Below are 15,550 nucleotides of genomic sequence, written 5' to 3'. Positions count from 1 at the left end.
CTTTTTTGTATATCCTACAAGCAGAACCTATGGCCTGCAAAATACGAAATAATAACCGAATAGCAGGCATCCAACTTCCGGTACTTGATGACGTCACCCATGAAGCAAAAATAAACCAGTTTGTGGATGACATGCAATTGTTCGCGAAAAATTAAGACTCTTTGTACCATATTTTCAAAGATCTTAAACTATATGAACGCGCGTCTGGGGCAAAATTAAACAAAGAAAAAACTACAGGTCTATTTATTGGCAGATTAAAAGACAAAACTCCAAACTATAAAGAAATAAATTGGACTAAGTCTTTTGTTAAAACGCTTGGCATTCATCATGGCTACGGCATTGACAACGAGGACATCTGGAGAAAGAAAATCAATAAAATTAAATCATGTCTAGAAGTTTGGAAATCAAGAGATCTCACTTTTAACGGAAAATCATTGATCATCAAAACCTATGTTTTTTCAACTATAATGTTCGAACTAGAAACACGCGGTATACCTGAAAGAAACGCAAAAGAAATAGAGCAAATAATTTTCAATTTTCTTTGGGATAATAAAAAGCCTCTGGTTGCAAAAAATACACTTAAGCGTGAAAAATATTCCGGTGGTCTCAATCTTTTTAGTATATCAGACCTGAGCATGGCTTTAAATATAAGAATGTTATACAAGATTTTGCATGCAGATGTTCAAAACTGGAATGTAATAGGAAAGTCTGTGTTGTCTGCACGAGATAAAGAATATTACCAAAGATATTTTATATGTACATGCTCATTTTTTGATAAATCACTTTTGAAAACCCCGGTTCATGTTTTTTTACATGCAAGCAATAAAAAACTGGTGTGATTTTCTCAAATGTTTTGAACCGTTAAAATCGGACGACCTCTTAAACTGTAAATTATTTGGAAACCATAAAATTTTATCACGCAGTAAGCCGCTGTATTTTAAGTCCTTTTTGGAAAGTAATATTGTTACAATTAAAGACGTCTGGGATTATTCAAATAGAAATTTCATTTCAGAAAGAGAGCTTCTACGAAAATTAAAGAAGTCCACTAACTGGATTGCAGAGTGGATGAAACTTAAATCCAGCATACCAAAAGAATTTACGAATATCTTAAAGCTAGGTTCCCAAATACAGGTTAATGATCAAAATAACCGAAATATCATTTTGTCCCAAAGAAATTTAACTGTCTGTACGCGAAAAGGAAACGTAATTCAGCCTAGTAAATTGCAAACACGCGACATTTTAAATTTATTTGTACGACATAATCAACCAAAAAAACTTCATACAGAACAAAAATGGGAAGAAAAGTTTAAAACTACAAGCGTTTTGATAAATTGGAATTGTACTTGGTCAAATTTGTACCGCTGTTACTCCACAAAAAAAGCTAAGCAGTTCCAATGGAAATTTTTACATAATTGTATTTTCACAGAAAACAAACTAAGTTTGATGCGTCTCTCAAACGGTATTTGTAACATGTGCAAATCTCATAGGGAAACATTAATACATTTATTCTGGGAGTGCAAAAAAGTAAAACCAGTCTGGAAATATGTTCAAACAATATTAGAAGAACCATTTAAAATACTGAATATTAAAAATATTTTTTCGTTTGAAGACATTGCTTTTGGACTTTCTTCAAATAATGTTAATTTAATCAACACGTTTATATTCGAGACTAAATGGCACATTTGGAAATTTCGGAATTTTCATAAATTCAGAGCTGAATTAGAAACCCCTTCACTTAAGAATTTAAAAATTTCAATAACCAACACCGTAAGACAACAAATACAGTATCAAAACACGACTAATGAAAACCAACAAGTGGTTTATTATATAGTAAATACAAAATGTTCTGTTGAAAAAGAATAATAAAAAAAGAGATTAAAAGAGGAAATTAATGTAAGATAATCTGAATTTTTGATTGATAATCAGCACTAACATGTTCAAAGTGAAAATAATGTTGAATTTTAATGTTTCTAATATTTCAACTTTTCTTCTAATTCACAAGATTATAAGAAACAAGTCAACATTCATATACCATATGTGTGGTATACAAATACCATTAAAAAAACTTTTTTGTATATATGTCAGAGTGCATCATCATTGAAAAATAACGATTTTCAAGTACAACGAAGATCTTGGATTGCATGCCACAAATCTTGATTTTTAATGTATTTTCTTTCCTTTCGTTTTGTATTTATTGAAACTTATATTAATGAAATGTTTATGTTATTACTTTAGAGTCATTAAACTGTGATTTTTTTCTCTGAAATATCAGCTAGTTAATTGTTGAAATGAAACTTAATTCTGAATCATGTATGATAAGATATTTGTAAGCCTGAAAACATTTAGTCAAAAGAAACTTCGTCAAATTTTACTTGTCATTTCGTTTCGAACAAGTTCTATTTCACTGGCGAAGTAACTATTATCTTTAATTACTGAATTTATTATTCAAATGTTTGTATGAATTGGTAATTTAATGTCTTCTTCTATGTTATTGTCTTGTAAATGTTCTTACCTTATAAAATAAATTGGGTTATCCTAATAGGGAGCCCGAAAAAAAAAAAAAAAAAAAAAAAATCACAATTATTATAACAATATTAATAATAACAATAATAATAACAGCCTTATTTAACAAACAGTTATGACCGCTTCCCTCCCCTTGAGGCCATTTTACCTCTATTGCGAATAACAATGCTTAAAGCATCACATGGTACGCCCAGACGAGATGCATATAGAGGTTCACACTTCCCCCACCCCCGGTTAATGGTGTCATCATATACTATTTAAGAAAGAAATACTACACAGTACCCTACCCATACAGCCTTACCAATAAATGCGTTTAATTAAACAAACCTTGGAAATATCAATGTTGAAATGTAAAACCATTTTCAAAAATTTAAGAAATTTCACTTGCTGTTTTCGCATAATAAACAGTTATCAAAAAATTTAAAACAATGCCGCGAAATCTCTGAAATACAGTTCCTTAAGATATTTTGTTTTTCAATATGTCAAGTGATTAACTTTTGCGTATTTCTAACGGCAGTTCATTCCAAAGTTTTGGACCAATAGCACAGAAACCTCTATCATTGAATGTTTTGCACTTGTATCGAACAACATAACGACATTTAGAATTTTCAGCACCATTAAAGCTGGAAAGTCGCCATATGACCTATCATGACATTCTGTCGGTGCGACGTTAAATAAAAAAAAAAAAAGAAGAAAATTCACTGACTACCAATGTAAGTGATACAATGCTTGTTTAGAACTGTCAAATTTCCTCCTGTTAAGGACAAGTTCTGCACATATGTTTTGAATACGTTGCATCTTACGCACCTCACAGTTAGCTACACCATACAGTATGACATTGCAATAACTCAGATGTGAAATAACTAGAGACAAAACTAAAATTTCAGTTGCTGCTTTTGTTAGGTATTTTCAGATGTTCTTAGTTCGTAGGTAATTCAACATGGCTGTACGACATTTGCGATTTACATAATCTTTAAATTTCAAAGTTTCGTCAAGAAATGCACAGAACTATCTAATTGTGCTTTCACGTTTGACATCATCACCAGCAATGTTAATGGAATTTATAAAACATTTGTTCAGTTGAGGTCTGCTACCAAACATGTTCATTTTCAGTTTGTTTCTATTCATCCAGTCATTGATTATAACTGCGCATCGTTCAAGGACTCCGATCGCTTGTGATTCTTCGGAAACAGATGTAGGACGAAAGTTTTTATTTGCTATATGAACATCAGCAAAACCGTAGACTGATATGGATTTTGGAATGACATAAAAAGTGTTCCAGCATAGGTGAGATACAGCCACGGACCAAGGCAACTGCTCTGGGGCACACTGCATTCAAGATGGCGGTCTGATGAATATACATTGTTGATAATAATCTTAAAAGTACGAAGTCTTCTATAAGAGTCTATCCATTGAAGAGCTTTATCACAGACGCCATATTGTGCTTTTAGGACATCTAGAAGAATGTCGTAGTCGACAGTGTAAAATGCCGCACTTAAGTCAATCGCAATAAGGGCCGTTACTTCCTTTTTCTCCATACCACTTAGAAGATCATTGACCAACCGAAGTAGCAGATTCACCAGTTTAGTGAATACTAGAGAGAAGTTCATCTACATTATTATTATTATTATACCAGATTTATATAGCGCCCTTTTCATGATCAATTTCACGTTCAAAAGCGCTTTACATAGTTCAAATGCAGCCACATAGGGCGCATAATTCATCCTCTACTAGTACAGACACAGAGCGATCTGACCAGAGGGACAGAGTGAGACAAAGCCCCCACGACAGAGAGATCAGAAATCAGATACAGGCTTGTCCGGCTACCTTAGCCTAGCTCGTTGCGAATAGACAGCCTGGTTCTTTAACGTGCCCAGTGTATAGCACTGATACACGCAAGGATTGCCTGGGTTCCTGACCAGTACACCTCTAGTTGGGTGGGAAACACTGAAAAGCGTTTCTGAAAATTCCCGAGTAGCTGCCGGGGATCGAACCCCCGACCTCAGGATTGGAAGGCCAGTGTGCAAACCACTGAGCTATCCGTCCACCATTCTGTGATTTCAGAATAAATTTTGGCAAAATGTTAACTCTGAAGACGTAGTATTTAATTCATCGATGGGAGTTTTCACTTCATCTTGAGTCAATTCAGTAAATTCGTTTAAATTTTGTATATCCTTTACTCGAGGTTCAAAGTTTTGGTATTTACTTAGGGATTAACGTATTTTTGAGATTTTTGCCATGAAAAAGTCAGCAAATATTTCGGCCATCGAATTATTAGACTCTCCTTGAGGCAGTGGGTTTTCAGATTTGGTACCAGTGAGTTCAGATACCAATTCATACAGAGTCTTGGAATCACCTTTAGCGTTCTCTATCTTTTCACTGAGTGTGTGTCTCTTTTAACGCTTGATTTCAAAATTATTTTCATTTCTTACTTGTGTATACGACTCAAACTGACCTGTTTTAACTTGTTGCTTTTGATGTTGCAATTTTTTTTTTATTGAACCATGGTTTGGGTGCTCTCTGAATTATAGTTTTTTCTTTCAGGACAGCGTGCTTAATCAGGACATCCTCTATTTCCGATTCAAAGTCTTTCACAAACTTGTCTATATTCTGTGAATGAACGTTTATTGCAATTAGGTCACGAAACGTGCATGCGTGAAAGATTTTCTAACACAAAGTGCAAAGAAACCTAATAAATGAATACATCATCCATCAACTTCATTAAATGTCCATGAACTGTGAGGGGAATATTTGAGTTTTTTTTCACGTTGACGTCATTTCCTTGTGAATTATCCGCTTAGGGGCCGAATTACGTTTAGGCTTTGCAACGGAAGCGCATAATTATATAAAAGGGGGTTTTAACAGCACGTTAACGCGAGAATCTCTCTGTTAACACACTTTTTTCTGTTCTGTTAAAACACGCCCGGAAAGTGACAAGAACATTAGTTTTATGCTAGATTAAATAAATATGCATTTCTTAATGATCTATTTATAGTTCGCCACTAGAGTTTAAAAAAAATAGTTCGATGCAGCAAAAGCATTCCCGCCGACGAAAACTTCTTCTATGAATGATTCAGTTGCAGTTTCGTCGGAAGAAGCTTCCTTTAAAATCCTGATGTCTAGAAATTTGTATTGTTCAATGGATGTAGTTGTAAATAACAGTCATTTCCGGTTTCATGTATGTATCCGTTGCAGGCAATGTCTGTTTTGTTTAGGCAGGTCGTTTTGCAATCACTACTAACAACTCGGATGAGCACATTTTCAGAAACAGTTCTGTCTTCTGACACCTGAAACGTATCCGCATATCCTGCTGGACATTCTGGTACACAGGTAAACCGGCTGAAGCTGTACGAATATTTTACGTAACATCTACATACATTTCTAGTGCAAATGAGTAGAGATGCTTTTATTCCATCGAGTTCACAGTCTGATGACATGTTACAGGGCTTCCCTAGCTTACTTTCCAAACACACTGGCCAGCCATTCCATGAGCCGTTAAGACAAACTGATCTTGTACTTGGATAAGGGCTGTAATCATCAGGACAGGTAAATGTTAGAAGAGAGTCGTCAATCATTTGTAATGAAAGTATATCTGTCATATTGTCTCCTCTGTAATACTTCCTACCGCCCGCAGTCCAAATAGTGGCTTCACTTACTGTTGAATTTCCGTCAATTACTGGCGCTGGGCAATGTGTCACACATTTAGAATTCGTATTTTGTCTCCAACTACCGTCCGTCTCGCAAACGATGGTTTTGTTTCCAACAAAGACGAAACTATTCTCGCAGGTATAAATAGCCTTTGATCCAATATTGTTCATATTTCCAAGTATGTCGCCATTCTCAATTTCAGGTGGATTTACTGAGCAAGTCTTATTAAGCCAACAGACATCCGTGTCACATATATTTTCAACCGTAGACCAAGTTGCTATTTCACTAAACACCCAACCATTTGCAACGTCTAATTCAGTACGGTTATCATAAACACCGGCGTTAAGTTCGCATAGTATTTTTTGTCGGTGATAATTAAAAGAAAAACAGTCATATCTGTTATGACAATGCTTAGCACATGTGGACATTGCCACTCGGACAATGGTATTAATTTTCCAACCGTTTAACTTTTTGGAAAATATAATGTGACCGTCTATCCTTGTTGCACACGGGAAAAGCGTGTAAATAATAAAAACTAAGCCAATCCCATACAATAATTTGTACAATTTAATCATTTTGTAAAGACAAATAGAATAAAATTTATTTAATGTGCAACAAAAGCATCAAAACTGAAAAATAGAGCAGATATTAGACTCTCGCTTTTTATATCAGTAAACCTTTCAAATAGATTCTTACGCAACAGGACAAATAAACTTTGGATGGGTTTTTATTTGAACAAGTTATATCAAAGCGTTTGTATTTAAAGTAATGAATAAAACAAGTTTGTATAACAGTATTGATTTAGGTTTTTCATAAACTATTTTGTAATTAATTTACCGATTATATGTGAATGCTCAATATGGTCTAAAGTTACTGGTGGTGTGATATCCATCTTTCTGCAAATTTCATGGAAAAGGTCGACTGTTTTGATTCGATGTGTTTATCAGACCTGAATTTATCAGGGCTGGTTTATCAGAAGCTGGTTGGTCTAGGTTTGTCGCATTGCATTTACATCCTCGGGCGAGGCAAATATTCTTATATACCGCAATCACCGCAGTCCCATAGCAAAAAGTTGAAATTTTTTGAATTTTCACCATCGTACTTTCGACTTTTCACCATCGTGCTTTCGTTGTTTCGACTTTTCATGACAACATCATCATTTTATTGTTTCGATATTTCACTATCGTAGTTTTATGTTTTCATCACAGTTGTTTCAACTTTTCACTATCGTAGTTTCTTTTTTTCGACTTCCAACATCGCATACCATTATTTCGTTTTTTCGAGCTCGCAGTATGCAGCCCTAATGGAACACCGTAGATTGAGGTATAAAAGAATATTTGCCTCGCCCGGGTACCACATTTGCGATGTCGCGATTAACAGTCTTGTGTTCTAGTCACAGAGCTTAACCTGAGGAACAATACAAATATTGACCAAGTGCATATATGTAGAAGTAACACAATAAACATGAAAATCACCAGGTAATACTTTAATTCAAATGAAAATTTAATAATATGTTAAGATTATTCGTAAGTTCGTACTTCGCATGTTTTTAGAAATTTAGAGACAGAAGCTCATGTTTTCATATTCATAAAATGACGGAATTTCAATTTTAAAGAAAGATCATTTGAGCCAAAATCTGGAGTCCAATCCCTTTATGCCTGTTGAAACAAGTCGTCTGACTGCTTCAAATACAAATATATTGGCGGAAATATAAAATTAATAGCAATTATACTGGAAATCCGATAACACAGAAAGATCAGCCATCAGATCTAACATACTTAGGCAGATCGGGTACTTTAGTTAAATTGTTTGATACCGTTACCAGCATCCGTCCTCCATGCAAGTTTTATGTAAATACTTTGTCAGACACCTCCAAAATCTCAGTATTTTTTAAGATAAAAACCATGAAATCTTCGACTAATGAACTGCTACTATGATTATTCAGCAAAAGTACAGTTGCCCCAAAAATAAAAATTAATGTAAAAATGAATTGGTTGTTTTTATCAAAAACGTTACTGTAACTGTTCCTTTTCATCATCATGTTCTGTTTAAATGATTACTTTATACTGTTTTAAGTCAGTCTTGGTACTGAAAAATGCTGCATTTGTTAGAGACAAGACTTCTCTTTCTATGTATATTAAACAATCCTTGACAATTTCAATGCCCAGGGCACCAGAAGCGTACATTTTTGTAGTATGTGTTGCCCTGTTGCACACATTCTCGCATACCAGAGGTCTACCGTGGTTCCCCGGATGAACCTCTGGCACATTTCGCCGATATTTATGGTTTGGTTACATTACAGGTAAAACGTTTCAGCCAATCAGCGTCGTTTCGCGACAAATCGTAGCGAACCAATCAAAATCGTCCGTGAAAAGCGTGTCCGCGTCCTTTCCATATTATCGAGTGAATACGATGTCCATTTACGACGAATATTATTATTTCTTGATGTAAATCTCTTAAAGTCGAATTACAGGAATAAATCTTTATTTATCGCAATCATGGAATACAGCCTTTATCCATCGTAAGCAAGTATCTTGTTTACATATTTTTTGAAGTTTCAATTCGGAGTTCCAAATAATGGCGAACAATGATTGGCTGAAACCACTCCCGATAGTAATTACGAGTGCACATGCTCACCAAATAAACGATGGAAATAAATCAGAGGTTCGTCTCGGGATTTTGACGAACCTCTGATGGATGAGAATGTGTTGCACAGTGTTAGGATATAGGTATTACAAAAACTTTCATGGAAAGGTAGACAGTTCACAGTGTTGATTTTAAGTCTAGATTTTGGTAATAAAGAAAACATTATTCACTTTTAGAATATTATAACTACTGTATTTCCTAGTATAGCAAAATTGCTTAAAGTCCAATAAGGCTTTTGAGTTTATGTTAAAGTGCAAATAGATGCTATACATTTATAACATTGTTGGAAAGTCAAAGCTTTCAATATTGCACATGGACCTAAACGGTCAGCATCATAAAGGGATGTCATCAAAACAATTGATTCGATACTACATTCCATTTTTACTAATAAATTCTGTTTGTTTGATAGATTTAAGAGAAATTGTTTCTTTTTTGGATCGTTTCCTTCAATTTGATTGGCTAACAGAATTTTTGTGTGTAAAACAAATTTATTCGGATAACTTTTGTGCTGCTCCCGATGTTGGACTACTTTTTTCACTTCTTACATATACTGCCAGTACAGAGATTTGAAATAGTTTGTAGATCTACATTTGTAAGAATGACTATAAAAAGAAACAAAAGTAATAAATGTCATATTTTTTGTTTTACACACCTGCAAAACCCGAAACCTCGTACACATATCTACGATAACGGCCTTCCGGCTTCGGATATGTGTACTTCGGTTTCGGGTGTGTAAAACAAACAAAAATGACATTCATTCCTTTAACACTTATCGAAAATAGTATTTAACAAGAGATTAGGGTAGTTCATAACAAAAACTGTGACAGCCACAGCACGAACAAAGGCAGTATGAGACTATAAAGAAAAATTGCATTAGCGTCAGTGTAAGCAAACATGCAAAGACAATCACACTTTAAGCATTAACAATACTAACAAAAGCTAACAATTAAATCAGAACTTATATAACTCTCAGATATTTACTTTAATATTCAATTAAAACCTGTGAATGAGATTTAAATATGGACTTTAAAAAACTCGACATTCGTAATTGTTCGCACATGGTACATATTAATTCTTTTACAAATCAACAACAGTCAATTCTTTCAATACAGGAAACGCTTTCATCCGAAAACAAATAGGTTGCGCTACTGTCTGAAAAGACTTATTTCATTTTGAAAGGAACACACCCCATTTGCATTTGGCAGTTTCCAAACGATCACGTTGTCAAGCTATGTCTAAATACGTACCGGAAGTGTCATAACAATTTTCACTAGGAAACCATATCTATTTAATTATTTACTTCTGATGCCTGATTTTGAATTCTATTTGTCAAAAAAATATATTTTCTATGCAAATTTATGACATGTTTCCTATAAACCTTTAGAAGCATAAAATCAAGATTCAGTGAATCTCGTTAACAAAATTAGTTTATCAATATAAAACTTAGCAAAATTCCGTAACTAATGTTGGCACAGGACCACATTACTGTGAAAATTCTATGAGACAGGCAAAGATAAACTAAGAATAGTATAAACAGTGGAATTCTTAAAAAAGAGTCGGATGAACTGATAAGGCTTCATTCTGCAAAACTTTTACCTAATATTGATCAATCAGAACTAAAACAAGCATCAAAGTATGTTCTTCCATACATAATTACTGGTACCAGAGTACCTGGACTCAAATCTTGTGTAGAAGATGAAAACCAGGACCAACTTTCAACAAAAAGATCTACTTACGTTTCAAGCACGTATTCTCCATACAGAAAAATACAATACTTGTATATATACATGTCAATTATAGATGTGTACACAAAAATAGATACATGAAGCAAATCAATAAAGGAAGATGGTTGGGCATCACCTAGAGGAACAGTCAGTTCTAAATCACCATTGGAACTATAAACCGGATGATGCGAAGAAGGTCCGACACCAAATCCCTAAAATGTTCCAAAATTGCGCGGGAGTGTAAATAAACGAAACGAACAAAACTGACACTAAATCCACGTTAAGTTACATGCCAGTGTAAATAAAAACGTAAGACGAATATCTTATTCAAGCCAGTATCTTTGAAGACATTACTGAGGAGACAGAAACATACGTGTGTACAGGCTACACTGGCATCTTACATAAGACATCATCTCTGCAGATTTTGCTGAAAAAGACAGAGATACACGTGTAAATAGACTTCTCTGGTATCTTACATTAGGCATCATCTATAAAAAAAGCAGTTGAAAGGAAGATAAGGGTAGACTTCCCAGAATCACATAACTACTAGAGCCATACAGTGCTAAGTAGGTCCGTAACAAACAGAAACATGAGCAGACAGGTTGCTTAAGAAAAACAAGTACATTTTAATTATACTTTCTTAATATTTTACCCAAACTAGGCTACCCACAAGTCTACTTACTTACAATAAGACTTTTAGTAATACTTTAGCCTGACTAAAAACCAAACAAAGCAAATATTGAAAATAAAAAGAGTGATTTCAAAACTGAAACTTGTAATCACATCGACTGCCACATATTTTAACTATTCAATCTAATTCAAAAATTTGTCAGCCATGAAAAATCTGTTGTCGTATGCGAAATTCCCGTTACATTCCACTAATTACCTTATTTTCGAGCGCTATTAAATACGTTACAACAGAGAAAAAGGGTGCAGCTATGTATGAAAACGGATGGTTTGGTGTTAACTTAAAAGCGTTCAGCAGTCTTACGTTAAATATGCATTAGAAATTACATTGCCCGTTTTATATGTGTTTTTATCTGATGATGATGTCTTAGATTAGTTACGTAAAGTAAAAAGAGCAACTCACCCACTGTGTTCTTTACATCACGCGTAAAGTTCAGTTCATTAGCGCCATCTCCTGTCCAAATAGATGCGGCGCCAGGTGTTTAGAGGCCGTTTTTCATCCCTAAAAAGAATACTGAGAAGTCAGAAACACATGGGTTTACCTGCTGGTTTAGTATCTTACACAAGTCATCAACTCTGGAAAAATACTTACGTGTCAGAGATACGCGTGTATACAAGAGATTTAGAATATCTGCTATATAACAAAAAAGATGCTTTATTCTTAATACTCCACGTAAACTGATGAGCTAAGAAGTTGAATATTAGTACATAAAAACGTTATATCAATTACACAACAGGAACGGAAATCATAATGTTGATATTCTGACAGCTGTGTTTATGTCCGTTTTTGAAGCTCTGAGCACCGCGCTGTTACCCTACTCAAGACAACAAAGAATTTACTGTCAGAACAGGTTTGCTCCTCGAATTAATCAAATTACTGTGGTTGTGTTATTGTAACGAGAAGGCGGGTGAGACCGCCGGCTAGAAGTTAAAGGTTAATTAATGTCATATTACTCATAAAGAAACGGTTACCATGTGAAGGTACTAATGACAGCCCAGACAATAAATATTGAAGAGATGCTGAACGGCAAGAAAGTCTTCATTAGACATTCTGCATCTTCGAAATGACCCTAGCGTTCGTTTAGACCTTGTACGCAGAACACAATGATATATGAGCCGCGCCATGGGAAAACCAACATAGTGGCTTTGCGACCAGCATGGATCCAGACCAGCCTGCGCATCCGCGCAATCTGGTCAGGATCCATGCTGTTCGCTTTTAAAGCCTATTGGAATTGGATAGACTGTTAGCGAACAGCATGGATCCTGACCAGACTGCGCGGATGCGCAGGCTGGTCTGGATCCATGCTGGTCGCAAAGCCACTATGTTGGTTTTCTCATGGCATGGCTCATATATTTATTCTAAGTTCTATTCTGTTCTTACAGAAACATCATCATAAAGGAATTCAGCAATCAGTGTACCTCTCTACTAGGTCTAACATTCAATGGAATGATACTGAACGCTTGGCAGCTGACAAAATTGAAACACAATTTAAATTAGCATCGAGAAATGCTGGACTCTCCCTTTCCAAACACACTACGTATTTTCACATTACAGAGCTACAAAATATTTTATTATATATATTTGTATAACTCCTTTTCCAACCAGGTATTAATAAAACGTATTGATTTAATTAACATTTCAATGCTGCGCATTGATAGGAGGATATGCACTTTGCTGCAAACAAAATCAGTAGTTGATACAGATCAAATGTCAGTTGATAAAGGAAATTTCCATCGTGCCAATCAAAGAAACTGAGCAAACAGCATGTGATCCAAAAATGTACAAACTGTTTGGATTCGTAATAGGATTTTTTCTCATTTATTTTCACAAGTCATTACCAATTAAAGTAAAGGAAATTCGTTTTTCAAGAAAATGTTACGGATATAATATCAAGACAATTGATAAAACGTCATTGTCGTCTTGTGCACAGAAATGTAACTATAAAGTAAAATGCGAATCTATAAATTACAATCGCCCCAAGAAGCTTTGTGAACTTAATTCAGTTTCAAGTAGCGATTGCGTTCAGCTGCAAGTAGCGCCAGGATGGATTTTCAGCGACAAAAGTAAATGGTTGTTTCAAGAGCCAAGCCAGTGCAAAAGTTATCCCTGCAAGCAAACTGAAACATGTATGGAGAAGGGCGCAAGTTTTGAATGTAAAGTAGAAGAATGTCATCCTATTCCCGAATTAAAAAACGGGACAGTGCTTGGAAACATGAATAGTATTGGATCTGTGCTTGCGTTCGTGTGTAAACCAAACTACACTTTACTTGGTTTGAATAATTCTGTATGTGACGAAACCGGACAATGGACATCCTTTCTTGAGACAAGGTGTGAGCTTCTATGTCCACATCTGTCATCATTCCATGGGCTTGAAATCACGGAAGCATATATCAACACTGAAGAAGGATTTAGATATGTAGCAGCTTCGAATGCCAGTGATCTTTCTTCTTTAGTTGCTATGCAGGGATCTAACGTTACATATCGATGCACGTTTGAACCTTACTTGATAGGGAATCCTGTAAGCACATGTGTAAGCGGTGAATGGTTACAGTCAATATCATGTATTGACAAATGTCCAGATTACAAAAGTTACAGCTACAGTCTGTATGAATGCGTTGCCATAGAGTCCTGTTTTAATGGATATGCTGACACATTTCATAAGTACAACGCAACAGTTATGTGGTTTAAAGACGACGATACAATCATAAACGTTAGTGAACAAAACTGTTTAGCTACATGCCTGTCTGACCCACAATGTAATTCCTTCGATTACTGGCATTTTCCTAAAAGATGCTATATTCAAAGACTACAACATGTAGATATTTCAGTTATTGGAACTAATATGTCAGCCTGGTCGTATTATCAACGTAACTGCAACTAAATCAGTTCCCGAGTTAGTGAAGACACGTATTACTAAATTAATTATCATAGCTTGTTAGCTATGATAGCTCAGGAAACTTCATCATGTCTGTCAGGTCACTATCTGAGTATCTTTACTTTGGTTTCGAAGCGAATTCATTCACAGAATCTGTAATATAATCAACTATTCAGATTAAAACTTGCAAAACTATAAGATATTTATTTCAAAGTTAAAATTTTGCAATATTCAAATCGATCCAATACGAATTATATGTTTCTGTCTTTTACGCTGTTTTGATTGATAGACCCGATATAGTATTATAGTTTTGGCGACTTTATTACCAAACCTTATATAAAAAATATTTTGTCCACGCAGTCATCCTTGTATTGTACCTACTTATTATTCTCTTTTGAAGAAACAATTGGTTTTGAAATGGAAGTTGCTTTTACTTGTTCGTTAAAATGTTCTCTAAATATATATATTTGAAATAAAATTATATCTTAAGAGTCAGATCGTCTCTTTTAACATGTTGTCATTAGAAAAGGGTTGTTTAACCATTATTATGCTGGACTCGATTGATTTTGTCTTTGCGACCAGTGTAGATCATGATCGTCCGTGCAGACTGATCAAGATCTGAACTGTCCGTCATTCGTATCTTTTAGGTAAGCATTCCTTTTAATTCAGTTAATGGTTTAGCTGGGAGTTATGATAAAACATTCTGCCGTAAACAGTCATGCAAATATCTGTAACTTCTAGAGTAGTGTGCCTTTTTAAAAACTGCCTGAACTTATTGCCATAATAGTTATAGTCCAAACATTAAAATTTTAAAATCTTACTCTTTACCGGTTTCACGATCACAAACACATTTCATCGATGTTCCTCTAATAAGCCGTAGCAATATGTGAGCGTAGTAACATTTTCCTATATGTACGAGCTCAATATTTAAATATGTTTTTTGTCACGACCTATTTTCCTGACTTGGAAAAATATTCACACGCATCATCATCCTGAATCGTCAACCAGTATTCTTCACATTATATTTTCATTCGTCACAAAGCATGACCATGATAATCTTTTCCACTCTCCGTAGGGCTCAAAATGTAAACTATAAATTAGATATTCCCATGAGAAACTGTTAAGCCGACTAAATCTCAAATAGTTTGCAAAGAGATGTTTCTTTGCTGACACACCAATTTAAATCCCGCTGATGTACAAAGTCAGATTGCTTTCAATAACTACACGTATATCGAAAACCTTTCCTTTGAATATATGATCCCTTTCCTAAATGGCAGATCGCGTGGAACGTAAATATGGAATTTGAATCCTTGTTACGCTCACAAGAATGAGTGGTTCATGACAAACTGTCTTTTATCCCTGAACAAGTTCTTTTAGTATAATTTTATTTTGAACATCATTATTACACTTTGAAATGTGAATTAACAAAACACAATTTATTCCTCG

Source organism: Mercenaria mercenaria, chromosome 18, assembly GCF_021730395.1.
Source record: "Mercenaria mercenaria strain notata chromosome 18, MADL_Memer_1, whole genome shotgun sequence".
NCBI lineage: Eukaryota > Metazoa > Mollusca > Bivalvia > Venerida > Veneridae > Mercenaria > Mercenaria mercenaria.
Note: the sequence above shows the minus strand (reverse complement) of the source record.